This window comes from Solanum stenotomum, chromosome 8 (genome assembly GCF_019186545.1).
Source record: "Solanum stenotomum isolate F172 chromosome 8, ASM1918654v1, whole genome shotgun sequence".
Classification (NCBI taxonomy): domain Eukaryota; kingdom Viridiplantae; phylum Streptophyta; class Magnoliopsida; order Solanales; family Solanaceae; genus Solanum; species Solanum stenotomum.
This window is the reverse complement of record NC_064289.1, coordinates 35,236,318-35,246,964: the sequence shown is the minus strand read 5'-3', so window position 1 is coordinate 35,246,964 and position 10,647 is coordinate 35,236,318. Positions and strand designations below refer to the sequence as shown.

At 37.4% G+C, this 10,647-nt stretch overlaps 1 long non-coding RNA gene across 1 annotated transcript; it reads left to right on the top strand.

Moving 5' to 3' along the window:
- Window positions 1–310: 310 nt before the first annotated feature.
- Window positions 311–2,004, top strand: LOC125874191 (uncharacterized). The gene is made up of 3 exons (XR_007447243.1): window positions 311–518; window positions 1,044–1,115; window positions 1,781–2,004. It is a non-coding gene; the product is annotated as an uncharacterized LOC125874191 (long non-coding RNA).
- Window positions 2,005–10,647: the final 8,643 nt, after the last annotated feature.

The following is a 10,647-nucleotide window of genomic DNA, read 5'->3' as shown; positions in this document are numbered from 1 at the left end:
GTTCCGGGACTAGCGTAAGGTAAATTTCGAGACGAAATTTCTTTAAGGGGGAGAGAATTGTAACACCCCTAAATACTAACCAAGAGTCTCATGTCGATTTACCGTTGCTTAATTACTAGAATATGTTTTAGTCTCATTTTGGGAACTTGAAGTGTTGTGATAATTGCCAACTTGCTTAGCATAAATTCTTATCGTAATTTAAGGATTTGTGATGGGGTGTTTAGGTAATATCCTAATTAGAATTATGTATAACTTTAAAAGGAAGTTAAGGGATATACATATAGATATATATGTATACATTTTGGGCAGCACACAAATTCTTGGGCAGCACCTTTGAAGGACAGCTGCCCAAGGGATAAACATCACTTGTTGACTATATATTTTCACCCCTCCTTTAGTAATTTCGTTTTTCTCAAGCCTTAGAACCTTAGAAACATATCTAAACAGAGTGTTCTTCAAAATCACAAGAGAAACTTGGCCCTTTTTGGCTGGAATTCAAGAACACACACTTCTTTTTGGTAAGTGACGAAATCTGTTTTTCAGCTGGGTAGTGTTTGGTGTTTTATGCATATCTCTCGTTCTAGAAATTAGTTTACAGTGAGTAAATATGATTTGGAAAGATAATTCGTAGACCTACAACTCTTATGTTTATGTCAAACTCTGATTCAGCTGTTATGGATTCGAAATATGGGACGCAACATAGGACAAGTTTTGTCCAGATTCTGGAATTTGAAATTCTGTACGAACAGCTGTTAGTGTTTTGACTATATCTTGTTGTACAAAATACATTTTTCGGTGATTCTTGTTTGTTTGCAACCCTAAGAGATGTATCTACATATTTCATGAAGGTTATAAAGTCTAGTTTTGCTGTTTTCCATTTCAAATCTAAGTTGCGACATGAGGTACTAGGCTGGCCAGAATCACTGTCTTGGGAGCATTGTTGTGTTTGTGCAGGCTAATTTTACTTGTGATGATGATCCTATTTTACATCAATATTATTGAGCTTCTAGGGATTAAAGAAGTTGTTTAATTGTATTTTAAAGGTTGTATATACTCGTGAACAAGTTGAGGACCTTGATACATTGGTTGGACTGTTTCTTTGCTAAAGCACCGAGGTTTGTGTATAAACTTGTACTTGCACTCTTTTAACCTCTAGTATATTTGAAATTGGATCTTGGTACCTTGGCTACCTCTTGTCACTTTGCATTGTTGTGTTGGTATCCTTTGAGAAGTTAAAGATGCTTGTGTAACTCGCCCACTTGTACGGATTGTTTGATCACTTGGCACTCTTGTTGGGACCTTGTCCTTCTTGTGGCTGTGACTTTGTCACTATTGGCATGCCTCTTGATTCGGATCATTTGCCATCTTGACTTTGGATTTTTAGTTCGTCTTAAGTATGGATGTTGTCCATTTTAAGTACGAATTAGAAAGCCATTTTTAATATGGTTCTTGGTTCTCTTGATTATTGGGCTTGACCCTTCTTGATATAGGGTGTCGACCCTTCTTGATACTTGTTTGTGCTTGGTGTGAAGACATGAGGTACATATTGGGCGAGCCTTGTTGTTGAATCTCTTGGAAAATGATGCTATGAACGTTCTTGACAATTGGGTCTTTAAATATCGAACTTGATACTCTTTATATATTGTTTACTTGATTTATTAATTATCTTCAATTATGTTGTTCATGACTTGAGAAAGTTTGTTGTGTGAATCGGATGGCTCCAAAACTATAGTTTTGCACCACTAAGCTATATGCTTAGCGATAGTTGTTTCTATCGTAGGGAATGATCGAGAGGAGGCATGAAGCTGGCCATTGGGGATGGAAGATCACAATTGCATATAGACATCTATATTTTGCATAAACCTTGGGACTTGTACATGATCTATGTGTTGTATAATTACATGAAGTTTCGAGGACGAATTTGATCATGTCACCAAGGGTTGTAATATAAGTATGACTATGTGTTTTGTTCTTTTGGGGCGTGAAAGCCCAAGTCTTGTAATATATTAAATTTACCATTAATTTTGAATGATGGTATGAAGCATGAACCACCTAGTTTGAGTACTCGGAAGTTAGATATATATATATTTTTTCTAATGTGAGGACAATATATATATGCATAAAAATCTCGTAATTTATTGGCTTATATGACTTCGGTAGAGTCGTTACAGTCACTATACAACTATTACAACAATATCAATTCTTACTTGGTTAGATTTATGGAGTGTGTTACTTCTGCTATCGACCTGATCCACGAAAGAGTGCATATCGCTTGGGATAGAGATGGAGCAAATTTGATAATATTTTGCAGTTATTCAATGAATAGTAACGTGTGGGCTATTTAGGTACAATCTTCTTAGTAGGTATGATGTACTCTAGTGGTGGATATAACAAACTTTCATGATATGGTAGTTGTGGTTACGAAAATGGATATGTCGATTGTCAAGTGCGAATTCTAACAACTTAAGGAATTATCAATTGTATCACATGCTCGTATAATGAGATTTGATGTTACAATTATATTTGAGAAATCAACTAGTTATTACTACAAATGTGTGGGTTAAAGCATTGTTTAAAAGAAAGATTTTAGTGGTGGATTTTTGGTACAATATTAATACATTAGGTTGTGAATTGTATTCCGATGATTCTAAATGTGGGCTAGCGATTTTATCGTAAGCTCCAAGGGAGTGGATGGATATCAGAATGAAAAGCTTATAGATAAAGAAAAATTCCAATGAGTATACTTGTCTGAAGGCAATTAAAGATTTTACTAAGAAGGTGCATATAAAATTGAGTGAGTATTTTGGATTTGGTTGGAATAGATGGGTTTGGGGTGTCATGCTAATGTCGAGGTTGAATTCTTGGTGATGGAAAAGGCTAACTAAGCATGATGGTAATAAGGATTTATGATGGATTGTGATTGAGATGCAACTATACAACAATGATTGTTGGTTAAATGAATTTTTGAATTGAATGACAACTTGTGAGTATCTAAATTTGTGGTTTACTACTATCTTGTGAGTAAAATTGTCGTAGGAAAAGCTATAGGAGGTGCTAGTACCCCGCTCGAATAGAATCGAACTGAGTTAGATTCATAAATAAATGGAAAGAACTAGTGGAAAGTAGCTTACCCTTCGAAAGAAGGCGAGAACAATGAAATTTACTCTGACTATGGGGGTCAAAGATGTACCTTCCGAGAGAATGGGAAATTAGGTTCAGAGACACGTGGTTTCATCTGTTTTGCTCTGGTTATGGTAATAGTGTCCCATGTTCATCAAATAGGTTAAAAATTATTGGGTAAGATTTGAAAAAGGAGTCTACATACGTTTGATTAGAGGGTGGTGATAGGTTCTCTTATGGTTTTGAGTTGGTTATCTGGTATGGTTTAAATTCTAACGATGAATACAATAAGGTCGATGGAGAGACGATCAAAGATAAGATAAGGTATGTAATTTCATTAAGTCATCGAGATATGAGCTAATATTGGTAGATAATGGAATGAGGTTACATGGCTAGAATCAAAATTCAAGTTCTTCATTGTAAGTGTACATTCATGATAGTAGATTTAGTCAAGGTATAAATTGATAGGGTAAGAAATAATCAATTGTGTGGTATATTAAGTAATTGGAAAGACTTGTGCATTGTTTGGATCGTAAAATTGTTACTTTTGATTGTTAAAGGACCTGAATAAGGGTTTCATTTAAAATTTTTGGTTTAGAGTATAAGATAAAATGTCATGGGTTGTTGGTCAATGGATAAGTTTGGTAAGTGAGTCAGTAAAAAGAACAGAGTCTGGTGTATTGAAGATTTCAAGGTATTTGAAATTTTTGACATGTGAAGAATTTAAGAAATATGAAAGAATAAGACCTTTCAAATAGATCATTGGTTTAGAGTTGAAGGTTGTATTAATTTTAACCTTTGTGTTCAAATATGACTATGATTTGTGAACTAGTTTGGCACTGACTTACTTAGAGTTTATCAGGGAATTTATAAGATTGTGTTTTTGTTTGGGTGAAAAAGAATGATGTGTGGAAGATTCTGCGTTGTTATGTAGGGCTATATTATTCAAATTATGGTAGGTGACTTATGGATGCACAACAGTATGGACCTAAAGTTCTATATGGTTAATAAGGATTTTGAGGGGATTGAAACTACTTTATTGATGGGACTACATAGACTATTATGATACATTACATAGGAATTTGATGGTGAGTAGAGGTTATAAGCTTATAGTATATAGAATTATTGGAGCGACTATGGATTTCTCTGAGTTTTCGCATGAGTTATGTGACAGTTTGGATTGGTAGTTGAAATATGGTCATGTGAAAGTTTGTGTGGAGATGACTTTGGGCATGACTTAATAACTTTATCTCGATGGAAATGTACTATCAAATTTGGAATTAGTGTTGTCAGCATTGGGTGAGACCCTTCATATGTCACAAAATTCTAACATGGAAAGAGAGGGAGCCATAGTTCAAAATTTTTGGAGGTGATAATGTGTTTTCTAAGAAGACTTTGATACTAGTGACAGTTTGAGAGTAAGGTAAATGAACAAAATGGTTATGATGTTTTGTTAGCTTTAAGAGTGTTGACTTCAATGAAATACTATGAGGAGTAGGTGGGGTTTGATAAATTGAATATATGTACGATTGTAATGGGGACCAAACTGGTGGATTATGAGTAGCTATAAATCAAAGAGATGGAGTCAAATGAATGAAACTGTTTGATATGGACACTATGAAAAGAGTATCTAGTGTTAATCGACCTTAGATTTATATATTCTTGTGTGACCATCCACTTTGTTTCAAATATGATTTGGAGTACGATTCGGTGCCTATATTCACACGTGTTTTCATATCTATGGATAAATCCCTAGTGGTGGATCGGATGTACCGATCCTTTTATGTCCTCTTGATAAGTTAGGATCTTCGGGCAGACGTGGTCATTTCAGTTATGGAAAATTTAGTGTTGTTTGGGATAGTAGAAGTATACCACTAGTTTACACGTACGACCTTGCTTATGAGAACCTAAACAAGAGCTTCCGTGAATAGTTACAGTTATCTGATAACATTGTTAAAGGTTTTGCATCCTGGGTGTACCGCTTGTTGGGTGGTTACTTGATCTTATTAATCTTTGGGTTATATAAATCTGACCCTCCCTTGAATAGTACTTGATGTCTAAAGATCAAATTTTTATAACCTAAGCTCATGGAATGACTATATTGTGAGAAGGAAATTTTGATAGGATATGTGGTTTGTGCATTATGACTGTGTGGTGGTAGGTTCAGGTTCACATATGGTTGTATTCAGTATTAATTCGAAATGTTATCTTGGTTATGTGAAAAAAGATTTTTCATGATAGTTGTATAATGGTCAAGTTGATTTCAGTTCAGATTGGGTTCATGGGTTGGTCTGTCGCTTGATAATCACTCTAATTTATGGATCTGTAATATTTTGATTTGAAAGTTAAGTTTTTAGTAGTTTCTCTTGATGGAATGGTCTTAAGGAAATGCTCACTTGCAGAGTGATCTTAGGCGTATTTATATGCCTAAGTTGTCAATATTTGCCCATGAATTGATTGAGGTAACAAATGATCTTGAGTCTATTAGCTTGATTTCGTTATACTTGCGATATTATGCACTAAAATCTGTTATTAGAGGTTTTAGGAACTCTCAAGGAGATTGGAGTCAAATTGAAAGAAAAGATGCAAGGATATGCTGAAAAGAAGCTAAGGCTGAAGGCCCCAAGGCCAGGCGCACTGGAAGGCGCAAGGCGCAAGGCACCAAGGGCCAATATTCAGAGAGGCCTCTCAGGCGCTCTGAGAGGCGCGACACGCCATGGCCCAACATTCTGGGGCCTTTCTCAGGCGCACTGAGAGGTGCAACACACCAGGAAGGAAACCTCAGAGGTGAAGTTTAGGCGCGACACACCAGTGGGATCCAAACTTTTCCAGCTTAAAAGTGTTAAAAAAGGATTCCTATTTGTAATAGACTTTGGCTCTAATTTTCCTACCATTATAAATAGACCCTTAGGGCTCCATAAAAGGGTTCGACTTTTATTGGATGTGCAAGAGAAAGTATTCAAGTTTGAAATAGGTTTTAATCCTTTAACTCTTCTCTTTTCCGAAAATCGCATGAAAAATTGTATTTTGTGATTTTCAAATAGCATGAGTGGCTAAATGCCTTTTGTTCTGGGGCTGTAGCTATGAATTGATTGTTTATTATTTGAGGTTGTTGAATTAATTTTCGGTTGTCAATACAAGTTACTTCTATATTCTTGTTTTAGTATTTTATGCTTGCGCACCATAGATAATTCTATTGTTTAATCTTAAAATTGGGAGAGGAGAGGTTAGATAGACCAGAAAATATAGAGAGCTCGCTCCACCCATTAAAATTGAGGTGATTAGTGTTCAGGAGTGACGCCCAGACGAACACCTTGCTTGGTTACGAAATAGGATGAAATATAAATGCTCGCCAGTTAGTTTATTTATCCCAGCTCAACGATGTAGTTAGATAGCTAACTGGGGTAGGTGACGAGAGGCGTATAACCCGGATCATATCATCAACCCTATAAACCAGTAACTTGACAACTGAAATTAGTTCTAACCCAATAATATGATACATGATATTCATTATATGTTGCAGCCCTGGAATTGCTTTTAACTTGCTTGAAACATTATATCAAAGTCGTTCTCAATTAGTTACTTTCAATTAGTGCATAATTATTAGTAGATAAACAATAAATCATCAACTCTTGAAAAGGTTACTTTTTACTTTTAATTGTAAAATTAAGTGAATATAAATTGATCATAAGTCCCTTGGGAACAATAACTCTTTTCTTAAAGAATCTATATTATTTGCGCGACCATGTACAATCGCGTGTATATTGGGGAGCAACAAGTTTTTGGCGCCGCTGTCGGGGACTTAGAAATTGATTTATATTCAATCTTCTTTATTCTACAATTAGATTATTTAGATATTAATTACTTGATCTGAGCTTGTTTATTGCAGACACTCGACTTTTAGGTCTGGCTAGGAAAGGAGAACTTGTCGAACCATACAACGAACCCAAATGAGCTATGCGAGAGCGCAGAAAAAGGAACCGTATGGAGTAAAGACAAGGAGAATTGGGTTTAGGTCTTCCGGGATGCGTTGATGAGAATAATCAAGACAACTTGAATAACCCGAAAAATGTGAATAACATAGGGAACCCGAATAACCAAGAAGCACCCCCTGTCATTCCTGTCATCCCAGCAAGGCCTGTACGTGAAGTGGCAGTCCCACTCACATCCAATTTAGCATCTAGCATTAGGGAACATCCACCGAGGGGTAGATTTGAACTAAAGCAGAGCATGGTACAAATCCTTCATTCTAATGGGCAATTCACTGGTCTCCCCCATGAGGATCCTCAAATCCATCTTAGGACCTTCATAGATATTACTGATGCATACATCCCAATTGGAGTCTCATCGGACTATGTGAAGCTGACGTTGTTCCCATACTCATTGTTAGGAGCCGCAAGGCGTTGATTAGATTCTGAGCCACCAAACTCGATCACTACCTAGGATTGTCTAGCAAAGAAGTTCCTGAGTCGATTCTTTCCATCCAAGAAAACCGCTAAGCTAAGGGATAAGATAATAAACTTTATTCAAAAGCAAGGGGAGGACATGTACCAAGCATGGGTGCATTTCAAACAAATGTTGAATGCTTTCCCACACCACATGCAAACTAATGAGGTACTTGCTCACACTTTCTTTGAGGGTTTAGAATATAATGCTCGTGCTCTTCTTAATAGTACAACAGGTGGACAGGCCTTATCTAGAACAAGTGAAGAGTTCTTCGACTTACTCGATAAACTTTCTGAAGGGAACCAAGGGTATGATGAGGAAATGTCTAGAACGATAACCCAAAAGGCAGCAGGGAATTTAGATGTAGAATAACCTACTGCCATAAATGCCAATTAGACGCAATGCAACATAACATGGCCCTACATTTTAAACAAATGGCTCTAAATTAGGCACTGGTAAACGTTGTATAACAGGTAGCCAATTGGTGTGAGGTATGTGGTAGTGTAACTCATGAAACCGAGCAATGTGAGGCAAACCCTGATTCCATAAATTATGTGGCAAATGTGCAAAGGGTGGACTTCAACAAAATTATGGCAATACTTACAACCCTTGTTGGAGGAACCATCCTAACTTCTCATGAGTGGGAACCAAAACCAAAATTAGGCGCAAAGGGCTAACGAATACCGTACTCAATGGGCTGGGCAACGATACCAAAATCCTAACCAAGGCGTAAATCCTAGTGCACCAAAAGTGGGGATGACCAATGAAGCTACTCCAAAAGCTCATGACTAAAATAAGGACCAAATTAAATGCTAGGATAGATAAGCAGGATGAAAACATCAGAAACATCCAGATTTCCCAAATGAGTTTAGAGAAACAAGTTGCGCAAGTGGCTAATTCTTTGAACTTGCATCCCCAAGGTGAGTTGCACGGTGATATTGAGCCCAACCCGAAGCAATTGCATGCGGTAAGTACTAGAAGTGGGTTACAATTAGAGGAAATAGCTCCAAAGAAGAAAGATACTGAGGTAAGTAACAAAGAAAAGAAAGTGGAAGAGGTAGTAAAAAACTCCAATGTTGAGGTACCCGTTCCTCAAAAGAAATTACCACCTCCGTTTCCACAAAGGCTCAAAAAGCAGAATGAAAATGAATGCTTCGGTAAGTTTCTCTCTCTCCTTAAATAGGTTCACGTTAATCTACCTTTGGTTTACATTTTGCAGGGTATCCCGAAGTATGCTAAATACGTAAAGGACATTGTGGCTAGAAAGAGGAGGCTCACGGAGTATGAAACTCTAGCACTTACAGAGGAGTGCAGCTCAAGGATCCAAAACAGACTACCTAAAATGTTAAAAGATTCGGGTAGTTTTACTGTGCAGATTACAATTGGGCAAAGTGTTCATGCCCGGGGGTTGTGTGATTTGGGGGCAAGTATAAATTTGATGCCCTTATCTTTGTATCAAAAGCTTGGGTTGGGTAGTCCAAAACGAACCACTGTTATTCTCCAACTCGCTGATAGATCCATTGCTAGGCCAGATGGTGTGGTAGAAGATGTGTTAGTGCAAGTAGGTTCATTGATTTTTCTGGTAGATTTTGTGGTCTTAGACTTTGAACCCAATTTTGAAGTTCCATTTATTTTGGGACGACCTTTCTTGGCCACGGGTAGGGAATTTATTGATGAAGAAACTGGTTAACTAACTATGAGGGCACTTGATAAGGTTGAGGTATTTGATGTTTACCGCTCTTTAAAATTTCCTTTTATTTATGAAGAGTTGTTCGCTATTACTGTGGTTGATCTCATAGTAGAATCACAAGTAGTTGTGCTCGAAGATCCTTTAGAAAGAGTGTTAGTGGGTCATGAGATAGAGGGAGATACTGAAGCTCAAGAGATTGAATCATGCTTAAATCTAGCACTAGTAGACAATCGTAGGACTCAAGTGGAGTCACTAGACCGCGAGTTGGGCCCCCCACCAAAGTAATCAATAGAAGAAGCCCCTAAGTTTGAACTAAAAACCCTGCCAGCTCACCTAAGGTATGCTTATTTGGGTACTAATGAAAATCTGCATGTTATACTTTCTGCAGAATTGTCTGATTTACAGGTTGATGCGGCATTGAGGATCTTAAAGCAGAGGAGGAAAGCAATTGGATGGCAGATGGTTGATATTCATGGGATTAGTCCGGTATTATGCATGCACACAATTTACATGGAAGAGGATCACAAACCTAAGGCACAACATCAACGTCGACTGAATCCTGTGATGAAAGAAGTGGTAAGAAAGGAAGTCATAAAGTGGCTAAATGTTGGAATTGTGTACCCAATCTCTGATAGTAAGTGGGTAAGTCCGGTACAATATGTTCCCAAGAAGGGAGGTATGACAGTGGTAAGGAACGAAAATAATGAGTTGATTCCTACTAGAACAGTGACCAGGTGGAGAATTTGTATGGATTACCGAAAACTAAATGATGCTACCTAGAAAGATCACTACCTCGTTCCCTTCATTGATCAGATGCTTGACCGACTAGCAGAGCAAGAGTACTATTGCTTCTTAGATGGGTATTCCGGTTACAACCAGATCTTAATTGCCCACGAGGATCAGGAAAAGACCACTTTCACTTGTCCTTATGTTACCTATGCTTTCAAACGCATGCCATTCGGACTTTGCAATGCACCGGTGACTTTTCAAAGGTGTATGATGGCCATTTTTCATGATATGGTGGAAGACTTTGTAGAGGTATTCATGGATGATTTCTCCGTCTTTGGGAAGTCTTTTGAGGTATGTCTCCGAAATCTTAATAAAGTACTTGCCAGATGTGAGGATACTAACTTAGTTCTAAACTGGGAAAAGTGTCATTTTTTGGTTAAAGAGGGGATAGTTCTAGGACACAAGTTGTCTAAGTCTGGATTAGAGGTTGATAAGGCCAAGGTAGAAGTTATTGAAAAATTGCCCCCTCCAATTACTGTAAAGGAGTGCATAGTTTTCTTCGTCATGCAGGATTTTACAGGCGATTCATCAAAGATTTTTCCAAGATTGCAAGACCTATGTGCAGTCTCTTGGAGAAGGAGGTGAAGTTTGACTTTGATGAG